At 38.6% G+C, this 17,939-nt stretch overlaps 1 protein-coding gene across 1 annotated transcript in view; it reads left to right on the forward strand.

The window, feature by feature from the left end:
- LOC132828374 (MAP kinase-activated protein kinase 2) overlaps positions 1-17,939 on the forward strand; it is a 216,050-nt gene that overhangs the window by 745 nt on the left and 197,366 nt on the right. The gene's annotated exons all lie outside the window — the stretch shown is intronic.

The following is a 17,939-nucleotide window of genomic DNA, read 5'->3' on the forward strand; positions in this document are numbered from 1 at the left end:
GGGCCTAAAAGGCTCCCTAAAACTGGGAAGAGACGCGAAATGGAGACATTTAGGTGGAGGTTGAGAACGTGTACGGCAGGTGGATTTCCTCCCGGACCCCTACTATGGAAATTGACTCGCTTTTACTTGTTTGTATTGCTTTGTCACAGTGAAACCTCTCCCATCTCCGATACAAACAAAAAGCGAGAGGGAGTGCATGCTTTGAGGACAATACAGATCCTCTCTCTCTCTGACACACCAGGATACGGAGAGTATTGGCTCTGTTTATCAGCAAGTGAAGTTGCCCATCTGCCATTCCCGGCTCTCCTGCCGTTTTGGAATCATCTTGGGCGGGGGAAATTGTTCAGTTTACAACGTTCACCTCGAGCATCGACAGACAGATGAGCTTTCTTTCGAGGCTTCCCTGTTTCGGGAGTGTAATAAGTTTTGTAATTTCAGTAACACGTATTGTTTGGTGTTGTTGCTGGAGTGGTGTGTGTAGAGATGGAGGTGAGGGCGGATAATGAGCATTTCTTCGGGGTCTTGGAATCGCCCCGCTTGGTAGAGAGATTTTCCCTCACAAAATCTCGTGGTTTATGTCCTATCATATGGCGGAGCTTGGGGAATAATTCGCCATCGCCGGAAGAAGAATATTCACCTCTCGATATCACTCAGTTATTGTGAAAAAGATTTAAAACACAACTTCTCAACCTGCTATTAGTACATATTTGAAGTTTACACGGATTTGACCAACTGTTAATGTTTCCTTCATGAGGTAAAACAGCATGTCTTTGGCCAAATTTCCGATGGAAAAGTGCTGTCATATCTGTGTATTATTTTGACTATTCAGGAGGCGAGTTGAACGCAGCTTCTAGCCAGGTTTTGGTGTGCCAGATAATCTTGCATAATGTCTTTAACGTGGATTTGTGATAGTTCTCCGATTAACCTCAAATATCCTGGACTGCTGGCACAGAACTAGAAAGGACCTTAGGGACATAACCTTGTTCATCTCTCCTGAGAGGCATAACTTACTCAGAGGAAACTTGAGCATTGCCAGCAGCACTGATGTTATTTTATGGAATTATTGTACATTGTATTGAGTTTAAGGTTATTTAGCTGAGTTTTGTGGGCCAGATATTATTCTTAGCTGCTTGTCTTTTAAGTGTGCTTAAGTTCAGTAATTGGCCTATATTTGTGTCTTTTAACTATGCTTATTGTTAATTAATATTGTTATCAATGTAATTTTGACACTCTGTCCAATTGACAAATGTGTTGATGCCCCTCCGTGTCTTAACTTTTCTTAATCGAACCACTTATAATATGTTTATATTTTAGACAAGGCAGTTCTGAAGCATTTTCTATGTATCTTCATATTCATATCTGAAAAATAAAACACAGCCTGTTTAAAATGTTCTGACAGGCTTGGCAGAATCCATCACTGGATTTCGACTGTCCAACCGAGAGAGCATTTTTGGACCATTTATAAAGTTCTTACAGTGAAACTTGGTGACAAAAATATTGTACTTGATTTGCCATCATCTGCTGCTTTAGAAGTGACTGACCAAGGTGAAAGGATAAGAATAATGGCACAGGATACCAGGCAGATTGAAAAGGATAAAGAACAGATTATGCTAGATACACTCAGTGGCTCAGGTGGCATTTATAGAGAGGGAAAAATTGAATAAATAAACACTTCAAGTTAATGATCTTTCAACGCCCACTGAGCTGGGAGAAGTTTGTAAAGCAGACACTGAGGTAAATGAAAAAGCAATGATTCAGTGACTTTAATCAGATGCTTGAAGATATTCAGAGGGGAATATCTTCTGAAGGGGATGGGGTTTGCAGATTGAATTCTTGGTGAAAAGTGAGTAAGACCAGAAGACAGTGCAATATTTCTGGATTTGTTTAGGAGAGGGGATCATAGTAACATGCTTGGGGCTTAGACTGAACAAGAGAGGCAATCTTAAAAATAAAATTTGCAGCTGTAGGAAAAGCCACAAAACATAACTACTTGTGTATAACTGGTACTCTGCTTTGACTTTCTGTAGCATGTTGCAAGCTGACTTAATTCATTAGCATTTTTGATCTTAAAGTGGTGTGAAGCAGTGTTAACAATTATTTTCTTTTAGAGTGTAGATTGCTTTCTATAGTGGAAGTTGTTTGTTGGATTAAATTGAAGGAATACATTAAATTTATTTTAACTTGAGTTTTATCCATGCAGAACTATTAATTCTCTTCCTCTATTTGTTATTGACATAGAAAGTGATTTGAGATTCAGCGTGGATCAATGCATTTGCATTTTTGTTCAGGCCCACATGCAGCATGGAAACAGACCCTTTGGTTCAACCATTCCATTCAACTATACAAAACGCTAGTGCGGCCGCAGTTGGAATATTGTGTACATTTCTGGTTGCCCCATTACAGGAAGGATGTGGAATCATTGGAAAAGGTGAAGAGGAGATTTACAGGATGTTGCCTGGTCTGGAGGGAAGGTCTTATGAGGAAAGGCTGAGAGACTTGGGTCTGTTCTCATTGGAAAGAAGAAGGCGAAGAGGGGATTTGATAGAGACGTACAAGCTGTTCAGAGGATTAGATAGACAGGGTAGACAGTGAAATTCTTTTCCCTAGGATGATGATGATGCCAGATTGTACGAGGGGACATAGCTTTAAGATGGATGTCAGAGGCAGGTTCTTTACTCAAAGTGGTAAGGGCATGGAATGCCCCACCTGCCAATGCAGTTAACTCAGCCACTTTAGGGAAATTTAAACAATCCTTGGATAAGCACATGGATGATGATGGGATAGTGTAGGGGGATGAGCTTAGATGAGTTCACAGGTCAGCGCAACATCGAGGGCCGAAGGGCCTGTTCTGCGTTGTTATGTTTTATGAACATAATCCCAAACTCAATTACTCCCACCTGCCTGCTCCTGGCCTATATTCCTCCAAACCTTTCCTATTCAGCTGTCTGTCCAAATGTCTTTTAAACATTTGTAATTGTATCCACATCCACCACTTTCTCAGGAAGTTCATTCCATATGTGATCCATCCTCTGTGTATAAACAAAATTGTCTCTTAGATTTTTAAGAAAGACATATCTCTTTACACCTTAAAAATATGCCCCCTAGTCCTGAAATCCCCACATCCTAGGGAAACGACAACTACTATCAACTCCATCTGTACCTATCTTACTTTGTGGACTTCTATCAGTTCGCATCTCAATCTCCTACAATCCAGTGACAAAAGTCCCAGCCGATCCAGCCTTTCTTGATAACTTAAACCTTCCATGGCAACATTCTGGTAAATCTCTGCTGAACTCTCTCCAGCTTGATAATATCCTTCCTATAACTGGGCAACCGGAACTGGACACAGTATTCTAGAAGAGGCCTCACCAATATCCTGTACAACCTCAACATGACATCCCAACTCCTATACTCAGAGGACAGAGCAATGAAGGCAAATGTGCCAAACATCTTTTCAACCATCCTGTCTATATGTGACGCAAACTTAAAATAATTAACTTGTACTATTAGTGTAAGAGTTGACACTTGCATTTTCATGAGCTATAGTTGCACCAGATCTGAATGAATTCTGCTTTCTGTTTAGATGTTCCAAAACACAACTCTTCCAATAAGTGACATTTTGAGTGTGTGTAGAACAAAGTGTAGTGTTTTAGAAAATATCAGAGAAATCAAGGATGCACCCACAAATTTTAATATGATATCTTTAATGTTATAGAGGACAGCGACTTCAACATAAAATGTCTTGTATTTTTATCCTTTTTAAGACAAAATTGTTATTCTACTAAAACGTGTGGAGCAGCAAAATGATGCAAATAACCCTGGTAGCAGTAATGCATTTCTAAAATCAAAATAGTGTGACTGCTGGAAATCTGAAATGAAAAAATGCTGAAAACACTCTTCAAGTTCAGCAGCATCCATGGAGAGAGAAAAACAATTTACATTTCAGATCAATAACTTTCAATTAGAACTCGCAGGTGAATGGGGCAGACTAGGTGCCATAGATTTATAGTAAGGGTCACCTCTTAAGACAGGACAAATACTGTAAGCATGGTTTCAGTTACCTGTGGTTTATCGTGGCCTGAACATATTACGTGAAACATGCCGGGACCAAGGGGCTGCCAGGGAGGCAAGTTTTCCATTTTAAATGAGTGGATTCACTACTATCTGCTGTTTTGGGCATTTGCAGTAGGCCTTGGAACATATCCCCCATGGGTACAGGGGGATTACTGTAGTTCATCAAGACTTTAGAATTAGCCCAGGATGGTACTGTGTAGGGAAGTACTGAAAATGCCAGAAATTTGAAATAAAAAAAACAGAAAATGCTGGAAATACTTAGATCAGTCAGTGTCTGTGGAGAGAAACAGCATTAACACTTTGTGTTGATTCTTCAGTTTTAATGAAGGGTCACTGATGTTAATCACCAATTTTGTTTTTCTCCAAATATACTTCTGAATATTTCTAGCATTTTTGTAATGACCAATGTATGTCTTCCTGTGCAGACTTGATGTTCAGTGTAGCTTTGTGTGTAATGTAACACATTTATTTAGCAAAGATTAGTTTATAATTCTGAACTTTAGAAACAGGCCAATAATCATCACGCAGATTTGCAGGCAATCAAGGATAAGTAACCCTGGTTTTATTTTTACCAAAAGGAAAGACATTCAAATCCCTTTCTTCTCAATTCCTTTAAGTGCAGCAGCCATAGAATGGCACAATCTCTTTTGAGGTTTGCTTGGAACTTAAGTGAAAAGACCTCCAAAAGAGAAAGTTTAGGCCAGTCAGGGAAAGCCGTGTCAGGGAGAGCAAAGCGAGGGGGAGAAATGACAAGAAATTATATTGATGGTGATGTGTGCAATAAAATAATTGAAGCCATACAGTATACTTTTGGATGATGCGAGCATCTTTTTCCTTTCAGTTATTCCATCTGTACTTCAAAGAATTCAGTGCATGAACATTAGCATCTGATTCAAAAGATTATTGCATTTTTATAGCATCAGTAAAACCCATGACAGATACTCGTGTTTGAAATAGTGATTTTTGTTTTATAGAAAGAAAATACACAACTGCAATTAGTTCTGAAACATAGCATCTTGACCTTTCCAGTTTTGTAAATCGTACTGTTGATTAGGTGAAGTGATTCACTTCTAGTTTGAAAATGTGTTAGTATTTTTTAAGAAACTTGAATTTTTCTTCCAGGCAATAGTGCAATATGTTATGACAAGGAGATAGCAAGCCAAACCAAATCAGTCTTTCTGTCTCTATATTCACAACGCAGTAAAACTAAAACCTTCAAAGACTCTCAAAATTAACCCCAATGGCTCCCAACCAGAATTTTGAACAGCCAATCTCAGACTCTGCAAGTAATCAATTCCAGACACTGGTCGTATCTTAAAGACTTAGCAATTTATTAACAATATAACAACTTTAGAGCAAAATGAAACAACTAAGTAACCTGTTATTGGTCTATGTTTATAAACCACAGAACCTTTATTTCAGCCCTAATGTCTACAAAAAGCAGACAAACTCAATTAAAGGGAAAGTAACAAACTTAGCCAGACCACTTGGATAGTTTTCAAGATGTGCTGTTTCGCAGGCATAGAAAGTTTCTTGTTTGGTTTTCTGAAGATGTTGATCAAGGTCACATTTGCAATTTGCTCTGAAAAAGCAGTAATACTTAAGCTTTCTATTCTGAGCTTCCACAAGCTGCTCACAGGAGGTTATCCAGGGAGCTTGCAAATCTTCAAGCCATAGCATCAACAGCTAGATTCATTTTGTTTTCCAGAAAACAGTCCAAAATGCGATTCAAACTCTGACCACTCCCTGGCAGACTGATCATCTCCTTTATGAGATCCCCTCAACCATTCAACATCTGCCAACTCCTTGAGCATAAAATCTTTCCCAAACTGACTGCAACTAATTCCCAACTACTGATCTTGTTAATAGCTGACTTCTGCTATCTAGTTAAACATAATGCTATTCTTGGTGATCAAAGTGTCTGCCGAATTTTGATCAGTAACCAACGTGCAATTATTTTCCAGGCCTGGCCTCACAAGTAAGCAAAAGGTTGGTCTGTTTTCATGTTACACTCACTCAAAGTCATCTGTCACTCTCCGTTCCCAACTCATAGTTCTGAACCAAAATTGATATAAAAATAATGAAAAATCGGCAAGAGCTCTAACAATTGGATGAGCAAAAACCAATCTTATCATGAGAAGAGTTTCTCTATTATATCTAAATGCATGGCAAACCGTGATATGTGAAAGTTGATTAAATTTGACAAAGTTCTGCTGTGATTCAATGTATTAGCTAAGTTCCCCAAACTCCTTTGAACAGCCTCAGTTGTAACAAAGCATCAGTTGGCATGATATATTGAAAAGGTTAAGATGGAACATATCAGGGTAGCAGAGCTGTGAAGATTTAATTGTCTCTTGGTGCCTGATGTTCAACTGGTTAGATTTACAAGCTTGACTTTGAAGAAGAAAGACATCTGGAATACTTGAGAATTGAATTAGAACCTGTAAGTGAATTTGTGGACTGATCATGAAATCATTTGTGTCACTTCTGAAGCTTTTTCAAAAAAAAAATCAGCCCCTGATAGTATACAATTATATTAGTATTTAAACACTTCTATCCAAAACCTGTGGGTGAGGTGACTCACTGGTCCAAGCACTGACAAATCTGCCTGCTGTGTTTTACCACAGCTGACTGATCGCTGCATCAAAAGATTTGCCCTTGACTGCACAATTAGTTTGCATTAAAGTTTAGGAGAGGTCAAAGGTGAATCACCTATAATTGTTTAGTGTTATTATGGCCTTGTTTATGCATCTTTTTAATATATAAAAAACTGCTAAAGAAGCAGTTACCTCACATTAAGTTTGCATTTATATTCATCTCCCTCCTGCCATCGTGTGCTCTCTCATATTTGGGTGTGTGTGCATGTGTATGCATTTGCCTGCTCATTTTATCACCCGGAAGTGACAAATTTAGTCAATGTGATACAAGTTTTCATAGATATTAAATTCCCAAAATCTGGTCTCATTGCTGAATATTTCCTTGTGACAAAAGGATCAATTTAGTTTCTTCTACAGTATCCAGATGAGTCATTCTGACTGTGTATGAACAGGCATCTGAAAGTGTGTGTGGTGTTCTTAAGTGAAAACATTTTGTCAAATCTAGTTGAACAATCTAATTTTTTTTTAAACATTTCAAAGTATCTTTCTCAATTGCACTACAAGTGACAGAATTAAAAATCTTAATATAGTCAGGGAGGTCCAGATGGCCTGGAGGGACAATTTGAATTCACCATGCTGATTTTGTTATATAGTAACTTAATCCGTTCCGGGACCCGGTTTGTAAACCGAAAAGTTCGTGAACTGAATCAATTTTCCCATTGTTCGGATAGTGTAAGAATGCTTGGACGGCTGTTCACAGCACACGCGCCAAAGACGAACTGAATAAGATCACATGGGACCTGAGAGCTTTTGCATTCAACAAGCGAGTAGCAAAGCAGAACAATGAAACACGTGGTCGCACACAGGCTTTTTGCGTTCATACCTTCGTTCGTACCTTGAATTTCGTATGTACATTGAAGCAAAATTTAACATTCAATCCTGTTCGTAAACCGATTTGTTCATGAACGGGGTCGTTCATATGTCGAGGCGCTACTGTATCTGTAATCTGAAGCTCTTAATTGCATTACTGCTGTGTAAATCCTTCCTGTTGGTTGTTTGCTGATCATCTGCTCACGTTCTCAATGGTATTGCCTCAAAGGTAATATTTGCGCCATAGTTCCCTCAGGACATTGTCTGAACTCCTCTTTAACCTGGAAAAATGTTCTCCAGCTTGTCCAACTTTGGATGTACATGAGGTTCTGGCAAAATTCTAGCATCTGAATTTTGCTACTGTTTGTATTTTTTCCAAGTTGTAATTCATGTTGTTAAGGTATTACTGACGTTAGCAAGGCTGTATTTATTGCTCTTGTCCAGTTACTCTAAGAATACACCTTCATTTATATATATTTTTTAAACAGCTTAAAAGGGCAATAAGATCAACATGTATTCTGAGCATGGAGTTATATGTAGGATTGGCAGGACATTAATGAACCAGTTGGAGTTTTATTATTGCTAAAGTCCCACTACCATACCTCAGACTTAAAGCATGACCTGAACAATGCAAGGGGTACTTTGCCATCTGATCTCAGTATCATAGGTTTTGTTCTCAAGTGTTTTGTACATCTTATGTATATGTCAGACCTTTCATGTATTCCCCACTATTTGCTATTTTACACACCATGTTTTAGTTTGCATTAAACAAAGGAAGACTTGTGTTTATATAGCACCTTGCGTGGCCACCTGCAGTGAAGCAGTTTGGAATCCAATGAAGTAATCATTATTATAATGTAGGAAATGAGTCAGCCAGTGTGCCCATTGCAAGCTTCCACAACAGCAATGTAATAATGACTAGATATTCTGTTTAGTGATGTTGATTGGGGAATACGTTTTGGTGGCCAGAACACCAGGATTAACACTTACGCTGTTTTTTTGAAATAATGTTGTGGGATCTTCAAACTTTGAGTGGGTGGACTTCAGTTTAAACTCTTATCAAGAAAACTCATTCAACAGTAGAGCGTTCTCTCAGTTCCATACTGAAATGCCAGTTTTGATTTTACCACTCAAGTTCTGAAGTAGGACTTTGAACTCACAGCCTTTCTTCTTAGAGTCAAGGTTGTTACCAAGTGAGTGACTGCTAACATTTGTGACTTTAGAAAAGATCTGAATCTGTACTTCATTTCTTCCTCTCCCTCCATCCCAAAGTTTTTTTTGGAATTTTCCTCTGTCTTCCTGATGTTATACAACAGAAAAATATTTTTACTGCCATTAAAATACATGGTTTGTTGAAAGTACACAGTTATAAACATTGTATGTTTGATGTAGTGATATCATAATATGTCAGTTGAGTTAGAATTATGAAAGCTACTCTATTTTTCAAAGTAGTTTGAGTTCTTAGTATTTAAGTAATGCTTCAAAAGGAACCTCAGTGTGCAGAAGGCTGGACATTTTTTATGACTTTCTCATTGGGGACTGACTAAAATAATGATTTTCATTTGGCATCTAGATAAAGCGTTCAAATTTGCTCAGATAGGTAAAGTTAAAACGGATGTGTTTACTGTACATCAAATAAGTGTAAGGCAGGTATAGCATGAGTTGAAAGTATTTTGCATTACCTCATTGTGTTTATAACCCTGGTCTTAATTGACCAATTCCAAAAACACACATGCAACAATTCTCCTTCAAAAACATGCTATCCATAATATTACTCACTGTGTTTTAGATTAGATTACCTACAGTGTGAAAACAGGCCCTTCAGCCCAACAAGTCCACACTGACCCTCCAAAGAGCAACCCAGCCAGACCCAGTCCCCTACACCTAACCCTATATGGGCAATTTAGCACGACCAGTTCACCTAACCTGCCCATTTTTGGTCTGTGGAAGGAAACTGGAGTACCCGGAGGAAACCCACGCGGACACTGGGAGAATGTGTAAACTCCACACAGACAATTCCCGAGGTGGGAATTGAACCCGGGTCTCTGGCGCTATGAGGCAGCATGTGAACCACATTGTTTGGCATCATGCAGAAGACTTGTATTGGAGCTATCTTTTCCTAGGTCTGTATTGATTTTGTCCCCAGTGCAGATGCACAAAAGTGTTGGAAAGCACTGTAGCACCTTCGTCCTTCCAGTGATGTAACTCCAATGAATTGTTTGTTTTTAATGGTTTTTGCCCAGACATCAACTGCTATGCTTGTGTCTTTTTAATTCCATAAAATAATGGTGCTGGTAGTTTTAATTCAATTGTTGCTGTGGGTTTTGTAGTTGTTAATATGAAGATGACTTGTATCCAAATAGTGGTAAACTGTGCGTAAAACATAAGAACAAATCTTGATGTAGTTTTTAAGGTGCACAGTATACATGGAGGAAAGCATATTGCAGTTTTTTCACTTGATGCAATGTTTTGACACTGATGTCATGTCATATCATGTCTTTATAAAATACCAATTGTCCTGGCTTCTCAAAACAAAAACATTTGGCAAAGAGGGCACCCCATTTAATAAAGTAAATTTCAGAGTAATAAGGAGGACTTCTCAGTAGAGTACAGAAAACTCATCCATGTGGATGAGATCACTTCATTTCCTTTAATTGGAGGTTTTCTCTTGTCTTTTTTGAATCTGTAAATCCAGTTGCTCACTTCGGGGAAAAATGTTATTACTGAACTAAATGCAGTATTTTTGTTGTGCCATTATTTTCAAAGTGATGTGAATAGCTATTGGAATTATTGGCACTTTGGGGAAAACTGTTCCATTGAAATCCATTTCCAGGGATATATGTAATCTGTTTAATACTGTTCTGATTTAATGTTCACCAATCAATTTGTTGAATGACATTAGCAGTGTATGTTATGGAGTATTGAGGTGCTAACTATTGACAGTGAAATTAGCTTGTGTGCTGATGGTATTCTGATGATTGGTAGGTTTGTTTGAAATTGTTCAAGTGAAAATGCAAATTTATCCATTTTAAGCAAGTTTGTATTTTGGTTTAGAATGATAGAAAACAATGTTTCAATGTCTTAAGCATTTGTACAAAATATGTGCAGCATAATTTGAAAACTACTAGGTCTTGTGAGAGTTATTAATTTTTTTTGTAATGGTCCCCCATATTTCATCCAATAGTGTGTATTAGGGGCTTTGGTTTTGGAGAGTTCAGTATCTATGGAGAGACTTGACTGTTGAGGAATCTATGATAGCTGAGATCATTGTGTGAAAATCTGCTCTGGATCTGACAAGGCTGAATTGAAATTAATGTAGAAATTGAATTGAAATTAATATTTAATTGTGGGGAAACGAATAAGTAGACAAATACTGAAAGCTGTAACTCTGATGCAAGAAGTAATTATAAAGACTTATGGAATTTTGGCTTTTCTTTCATAGAGGTTCAGTCCTTTCGAGCCTTAGATTCCCACTGGAAAACTGCTGTCCATTTTGGACATGCTACCTCATGAAATGGACACCCTCAATGCTCATTATCTGTTGATTTCCGACCTGGCGATCTGCATATTTGAAAAGTTAGCCCCAGTCCCCAGGTTTTTTTTTCCTGATTGCAAACTGATTGTGGTCCTTCTGGGACATAAGAAAGATACACGTGGGGCATATCCATGCTTATTTGTTCTACGTACCCCTACCGCTTGGAGGTAATGAGGACTGAATGTATCAACCTTGAAACCTGTACAGTATCAGTTTGCAATAATAATGTAACTCCTTAAAGAGTTGAAACATGAGGACAGTTTGCTCAAGCTTGGCCTATATTCCCTTGAACTTATGCACTTCAATTTGATCACCTCTCAGCCTAAGATATTTTGATATTACTGGAAAAAGATACATTTTGATGGAAGCATTTTGTCCTCACCAGGACAATTTGCAAGAAATGCTACTAAAGGAATAACTTATTTATATTGAATGAGAAGAGAGTACTGATTGACAGTAGTATTGCCATAGTTAGTTCATCAGTTAGATGATGAATGACAGTAAACGACCAAACTTTGTTTAATTTTTAAAAGTTGACTCATTTTAGTCAAAGCATTGTTCTGTGAAATAAGCCCAGCAAATGTCAGGCACTTACTGTGAGTTGAAAATGGTGCAGGGTGTGTATGTGATCTTTGTCTGCAAGGAACAAGGCTGTGTGAGTTAATATTAGTATCTTTCAGATCGTGCAATACATTACAGTGTGAGCCTGAATGCTAGCCATAAATTGCCAGTGTTATTCTTCGTCTGCTCGAGTTTATTTAGCAAATTTCATTCTGTCGCAGAATAGCATCTAATATTGTATTCTCTTTGATCTTTGCAAGCAAGGGCAGTTTGGGTACAGTCATTACCTTGTACAGTATATTGTGAACAGTCAATGGGATATGCTCCTTGTTCGTGTCTGGTCTTTGGGATATATTGCATGAACTTGATTCCTCATTTGTGAGAAAAGCCGAATATCTTTTTGCCTTAGCATCATCCTATTAATGGAGAATGCTGCTTGTGTTGCTACTGTAAATCTGATTGGGGAGTATTACCCCATAAGATGGGTTTTGTTGTACCCTGCTTCAGCATCAAGGTTTCATGGTGAACAAATGGTTCTCCTCCTATTTACGAGGTTGCCAATCTAAAAGCGCATGGAATTGCTCAAATCTCAATGCATATATTGACAATCGATGGTAGGCTTCCAATAAGTGGTTGAGAATCCCATGGACAGTGTCTCAACTAAGACATCAAGAAGAGAGAGCTCATTTCTCCATTTAACCAATGATTTTGGGAATAGAATAGAGCCTATTAAGAGGTGCAATGAAATCTCTACATGCACCTGCAGATTTAATTATAGCAAACCTGTCAACTGTGCAAATTGGAAATATGCAAGGGGTAGGAGGTTAGGTGTCCTAAATGTGCAAAGCATCAAGCTGTCAAACACTTTAAGATTATCAGCCAGCTGTATGCATCTTGTGCATGCTGAAAGTTGCATATATTAATAGACGGGGTACTATTCTTTGTGGACAAAAAGAACGTATATACATGCACTGTTTCAAGTCAACAAAATAGGTGCTGACCATTCATTGCTTCAATTCTTGGGTAATGCCATGACCAGTTGAAGTCAACATGCTTGGTTCAATATTTTAAAGTTTCAGTAGTTTGCTGTCCGTCATCATCTAACTGGTACGTTGTCTACAATGATGATTTTACCAATCAGAGTCCACTTGCCCACCAATCAGCACTTTGCTGTCATGAAATAGAAATTTTATTTGGTACATTTGGGATTTCTTGTGAAGTGTCCTGATTAGTATAAGGCAAAAAATGTCAGCAGTATTCAAGTTCAGTACCACTAAATGACGAGGTATGATATGGTAGATAGACAGGAAGTATTTCAGATCAAGGGGGATGAATATTTAAAATTTGAATTCGGGTGTGAAATCACAGATCACTTTTATTTGTGTGAAGGAAGTGAACATCTGGAGTTTACACTACTAAAAGATGCTGGGTCACATGAAATTTTCAGGGCTGTTGTTTGTTTGGTTTGTTATTGGTATCAAGAGATGTGAAAAAATAGTGAGTTGAGGCGCAAATCAGTTGTGATCTGATTGAATGGTTGAACAGGCTCAAAGAACCTGCATCGGCGCTTATCAATCCATCATATGACAGGCTGTTCTGGATAAAGACATGAGCCATGATGTATTTTAGAAAGTCTGGAATTCTTGCTGAAAGTGTCACCAAAAGCCAGATGTTTCCAAACTCTCTTCATTCCAGTTTTTATACATGAAATAGACACTTTCTACTTTCTCTCCTTTTCTCTGTGGCCGATCCCTCTACTGCTTCTGATCAATGCTCTTCCTTACCTTGGCACATCAGAACTCCAGGGCACCAACTTATCCCCAAGATCTAAAGTATTACCTTGGAGATGGAGCAACATTTAAGAGTTTTGTGTTATGGGTTGGCTGGTCAGAGAGAAGACTAGAAAAGATGTTACTTTACCTAATACTTTGTACAAGATTTCTGACCCTTCTGCACTAGACCTCTCCAGGAGAATACAAGAGGACATCCTGATGTTGGTCATTTAAGCACTGTATTTGATTTCCAATGGTGATATACCACCCACTCGGACAGAATCTCTTTAGTTTTGTATCTTGGAAAACAAAAATAAATTGATAAGTTTTGGAATAGAGTGAGTGTGTACATTTGTGTTTCAGTTTTTGCATTGTTTAAAGATTAAGGGGGAAATGCAAACTCCCTTTGCGTAAGGTGACACAGTTTCAAATTTCCAAAGGATGTGGTAGTGTTTTGCACAGAATTGATTACTTGGATTTCCGGGGCAACTGGGGAGGTCTGGCAGGCACGTTGACATAAAAAAAAGCCCCACAAAGACCAAAATAATCAATTGATGTGTGTGTAACTGGCACCATTGGTTGATGATGTTTATGATAGCAAGAGAACTCTCTGGTTGTCTTTAACACTGGTCCATTATCACAAGATACTTGACAATATTCGATGGGCCTTTTGGAATCAGAATTAAATTTGGATTTAATGGCCCCGAAATTGCTGTGGTGGTGCATTTGGGGATATCAACTCTAAATAGACTGCAATATTGACTGCATAATATCACCTCCGGGATTCTCTGGAATGTCAGTCTGATAAAGGCACAATTGCTTCAATGTCTCATTTGAGGATCTCAAATATGTGCCGTGACATTTTTCCTGAAGGAAAGAAAAGAAGGAAGCCACAAGCCACAAACAAAAACAAAGTAGAAGACAGAGAAGGAAATTTAATTACAATCAGTTGAAATGTTGGGACATATAAATAAAGAAAGGGTAATTTAAAGAAGGAGGGGGAAAAAAAGCAGAAAGCATTCTAATTTAGTTAGAAATTTATATTTAAATTTCAAAGGTTTATTCATAACTTGCTTCATGGGCCTTCAAGAAGGGAGAGGCTGAATAGGCCCTGGCTGTTTTCCCTGGAGCGTTGGAGGCTGAGGGGTGACCTTTATAGAGGTTTATAAAATCATGAGGGGCATAGATAGTATGAATAGACAAGATCTTTAGTTTTGGACTCTCCCACCCCAGGAAAGAGGGTATAGGTTTAGGGTGAGAGGGGAAAGATATAAAAACGGCCTAAGGGATAACTTTTTCATACAGAGGGTGGCGAGTGTATGGAATGAGCTGCCAGAGGAAGTGCTGGAGGTTGGTACAATTACAACATTTTTATAAGGCAACTGGATGGGTATATGAATAGGAAGGGTTTAGAGGGATACGGGCCCACTGATGGCAAATGGGATGGGATGAGGTTAGGATATCTGGTGGGCATGGACGAGTTGGACCAAAGCTGTACACCTCCATGGCTGTAAGTGGCCAAATCAATGTGTAAATTTTCCAAACGTTCTTGACCCATAGTTTGAGCCTTCGGCCCTAATAAACATCACAATCAGCAACAGTAGTTGCAACACGACACTGCGTTCATGTGATCGTAGGAATTGTTAGATCAATAAAGAGCAAGGTTTGTCTAATCCAGTGGCTTCCATCCAGGAAATCCCTTGCTATGTTTAGAATGAAACTTTTCATTAATCCTAGCATCAACCCCTCACCTGGCTTATAGCAGACTCAGCCTCAATCAGAACCCCAAAGGTGAACAGCATCATGAACTGTAGATTCAAATTTAGTTTTATTCCTCTTAACCTTAGCCCACACTTACCACATACCATGTTTCATAAAAAATGAAATACATTATGCAATAATTTTCTGAAAGGGTCTACCTTATTTGCATTTGAATGAGTGATGTCTAAATGTACTGCTTTGTGTCCAGAGAACTATTACCTTCTGATACCAATGGACATATGGATAATAATAGGGCTAATACAAGGGTACTGCCAGGATATTTAAAAAGGTTCAAAAGGCACCAGGAGCAATTTGTGACCTAGGGTTGTAAATTCTGTGGGTTTGTTTGTTCTTTTGAGCTTCCGAGGCTGAATGTTGGCTCATGGCCATCAATCATATCGTTAACAGCGAATGACCTTAATTACCACTCCTAAATGTCTGGTAAAACTAAATTGCAATTATGTCACAAATCCACCAGTTTCTGAATGATCAAGTGCAAAGGGGAGTCCATTGATTGGAAGTAACGTTTTGTTCAACTTTATTGAGGCTAACGGCAGAGAAATGGAAATTGCCAAGAAACTGAGCTTGTGGCATATTTACAAGTTAATAATGACCATGGCTAGTAGTGTGGCATTCTAGTGTTATAGCTGTTCACCAGCTCCTGGCCCATTATATCCACAATGGGAAACCATTAAACAGTGCATTACCCTCTGTTCTAATATGCTTAGTTCCTGGAGTGTATGACATGAATGAATAACTTGCTTCCTCTGTAACTGACCCCAGCTGACATGGAGGAGAAGTTTTAGTTTTTCCTTATGTAAAAACAAAACTGCACAACCATTTATGTGAAGAATAAACACCTTCTGTCTTCCTCCTCCTTCTCACAGGAAGTGTGGTGTTATCATTCATTTACCACTGTACAAATTTCTAGAATTCTAGGGACATTTTGCTGACCGTTTCGAAAAAAAGTGTCCCATTCACGTCATTCACAACTGTTTGGTATAGCCACCCACCCACATTGTAATATCCACGAGCCTTGAACTAGTTTTAATTAAAATCAGCTTCCCTTGCTAAATACACAGATACTGTGCACGACAGAAGCAAAATCTGTTTTGATTGACCTTGTGTGAGATATCTGGGAATCCTGTGATGAGATGTTACTTGGATCAGCTCCTCCTTGCTTATTCTGAGTACCAGCTCCAATTACTGGCTGCAATCTTTCCAGTAACTGATTTGTTCTCGCAGCTATACTCTGCATTTTATACGGCCGGCAGTTTAATTAGCGTGAGGAAAGGATTTAAACTTTCCAATAGTTTACCTGCATCCCAATTTCCTCCCTTTACTTCTGTCTGAACAGTTGGTGGGGCAGAATGTATGAGGAAGGGAGCTTGAAACTCAAAAAAAAATGAGCCAGTACAAAAATCTGGATAGGCTGCACTGATGTCATTGTTGCTATGTATGTGTTTATGGAGCAGTCTGATTATGCCATCATGCTGGTAGGGGCTCACAAATCTGGGAAAAATCAGAGCGTTTGTTCATTTTGATGCTCATGCTGAATGTGAAAACCAAACTTCCAATTTATGAAAGAAACTCCACATGGCTATTATGAACAAAGTGTTGAATTACAGGTAGAAGCACGATTGCAGGCAAACATTTCCTGGCAATATACTTTTTCCCATCTTTAAGTTGCAGAACCAGTGAAGTTTTGTTATTGTTGACTTGGGGGTGGGTTGGGGTGGAGGGGAGTAATTCGGCTGAGTAAAATGGCATTTACATCAAACCCCGCCACAAAACAATCGAAGATAAATTAAATGTGCAACTGTTTGTCGTAGAGAGCTGATACAAGGCCAGTGCGCTGAGGACATTGAAGCTGTGTCCAAGATAATTGGATACTTATTGGGCTCCATTTTATGGGAATGCTAGAGGGAGTCTTATCAAGCTTCAAGCAACTGAAGACTAACCGCTAAGATGCTTCTGTTTTAAAGAATCACAACATTATTACAGTACAGAAGGAGGACCTTCATCTGTTGAGCTACATAGGTTCTATTTCCTAGACCCAATCTCCTGCCTTTTTTCCCATATCCCTGCACACCATTTCTATACAGATAATTGTCCAATGTCATCTTGAATCCCTCAATCAAATTTGCCTCCACCACATTTCCAAGCAGAAAAGGGTTTTCTTTCTCACGTCACCCTTGCTTCATTCTCACATTACTTTAAATCTATATCACCTCTTAGAAGCGGGAACAGCTTCTCCCTATCTAGTCAATCCAGCCTGCACGTGATTTTGAAATCCTCTAACAATCTTCTCTTAACTGCCTGGTCTCCAGGGAGAACAGTCTCAAATTCTTCAAGTTTCCCTCATAAATAAATTTTTCAACACTGGTACCATTCCTGTAAATTGTTTCTGCACTCTTTACAATGCATTCCCATACTTCCTATAATATGCTGCTAATAACTGGTTTTACCTCAGCTGGAGTATTGTGTACAGTGTCTTATGTGTTTAACATCACCTCTCTGATCTTGTACCTTGTGCAACCATTAATAAAGCTGTGGGCACAATATGCTTTATTAACTGCTCACTCCACCTTTACTTTACCTTCATTCTCCTTGCATGCCTCTAGTTATAAAATATTGCTGATGGGAAAAGGCTGTTTCACTGACAATTGACCAGTGTTGAGATTTTTTTGATTTGAACGCAATTCCGCTCAATTTGTTCAGGCGTGTTGTGGCCACTCTGAGGCAGGTGGACTTGAACCTGGATCTTCT

The sequence above is a fragment of the Hemiscyllium ocellatum genome, chromosome 26, assembly GCF_020745735.1.
Source record: "Hemiscyllium ocellatum isolate sHemOce1 chromosome 26, sHemOce1.pat.X.cur, whole genome shotgun sequence".
Taxonomy (NCBI): domain Eukaryota; kingdom Metazoa; phylum Chordata; class Chondrichthyes; order Orectolobiformes; family Hemiscylliidae; genus Hemiscyllium; species Hemiscyllium ocellatum.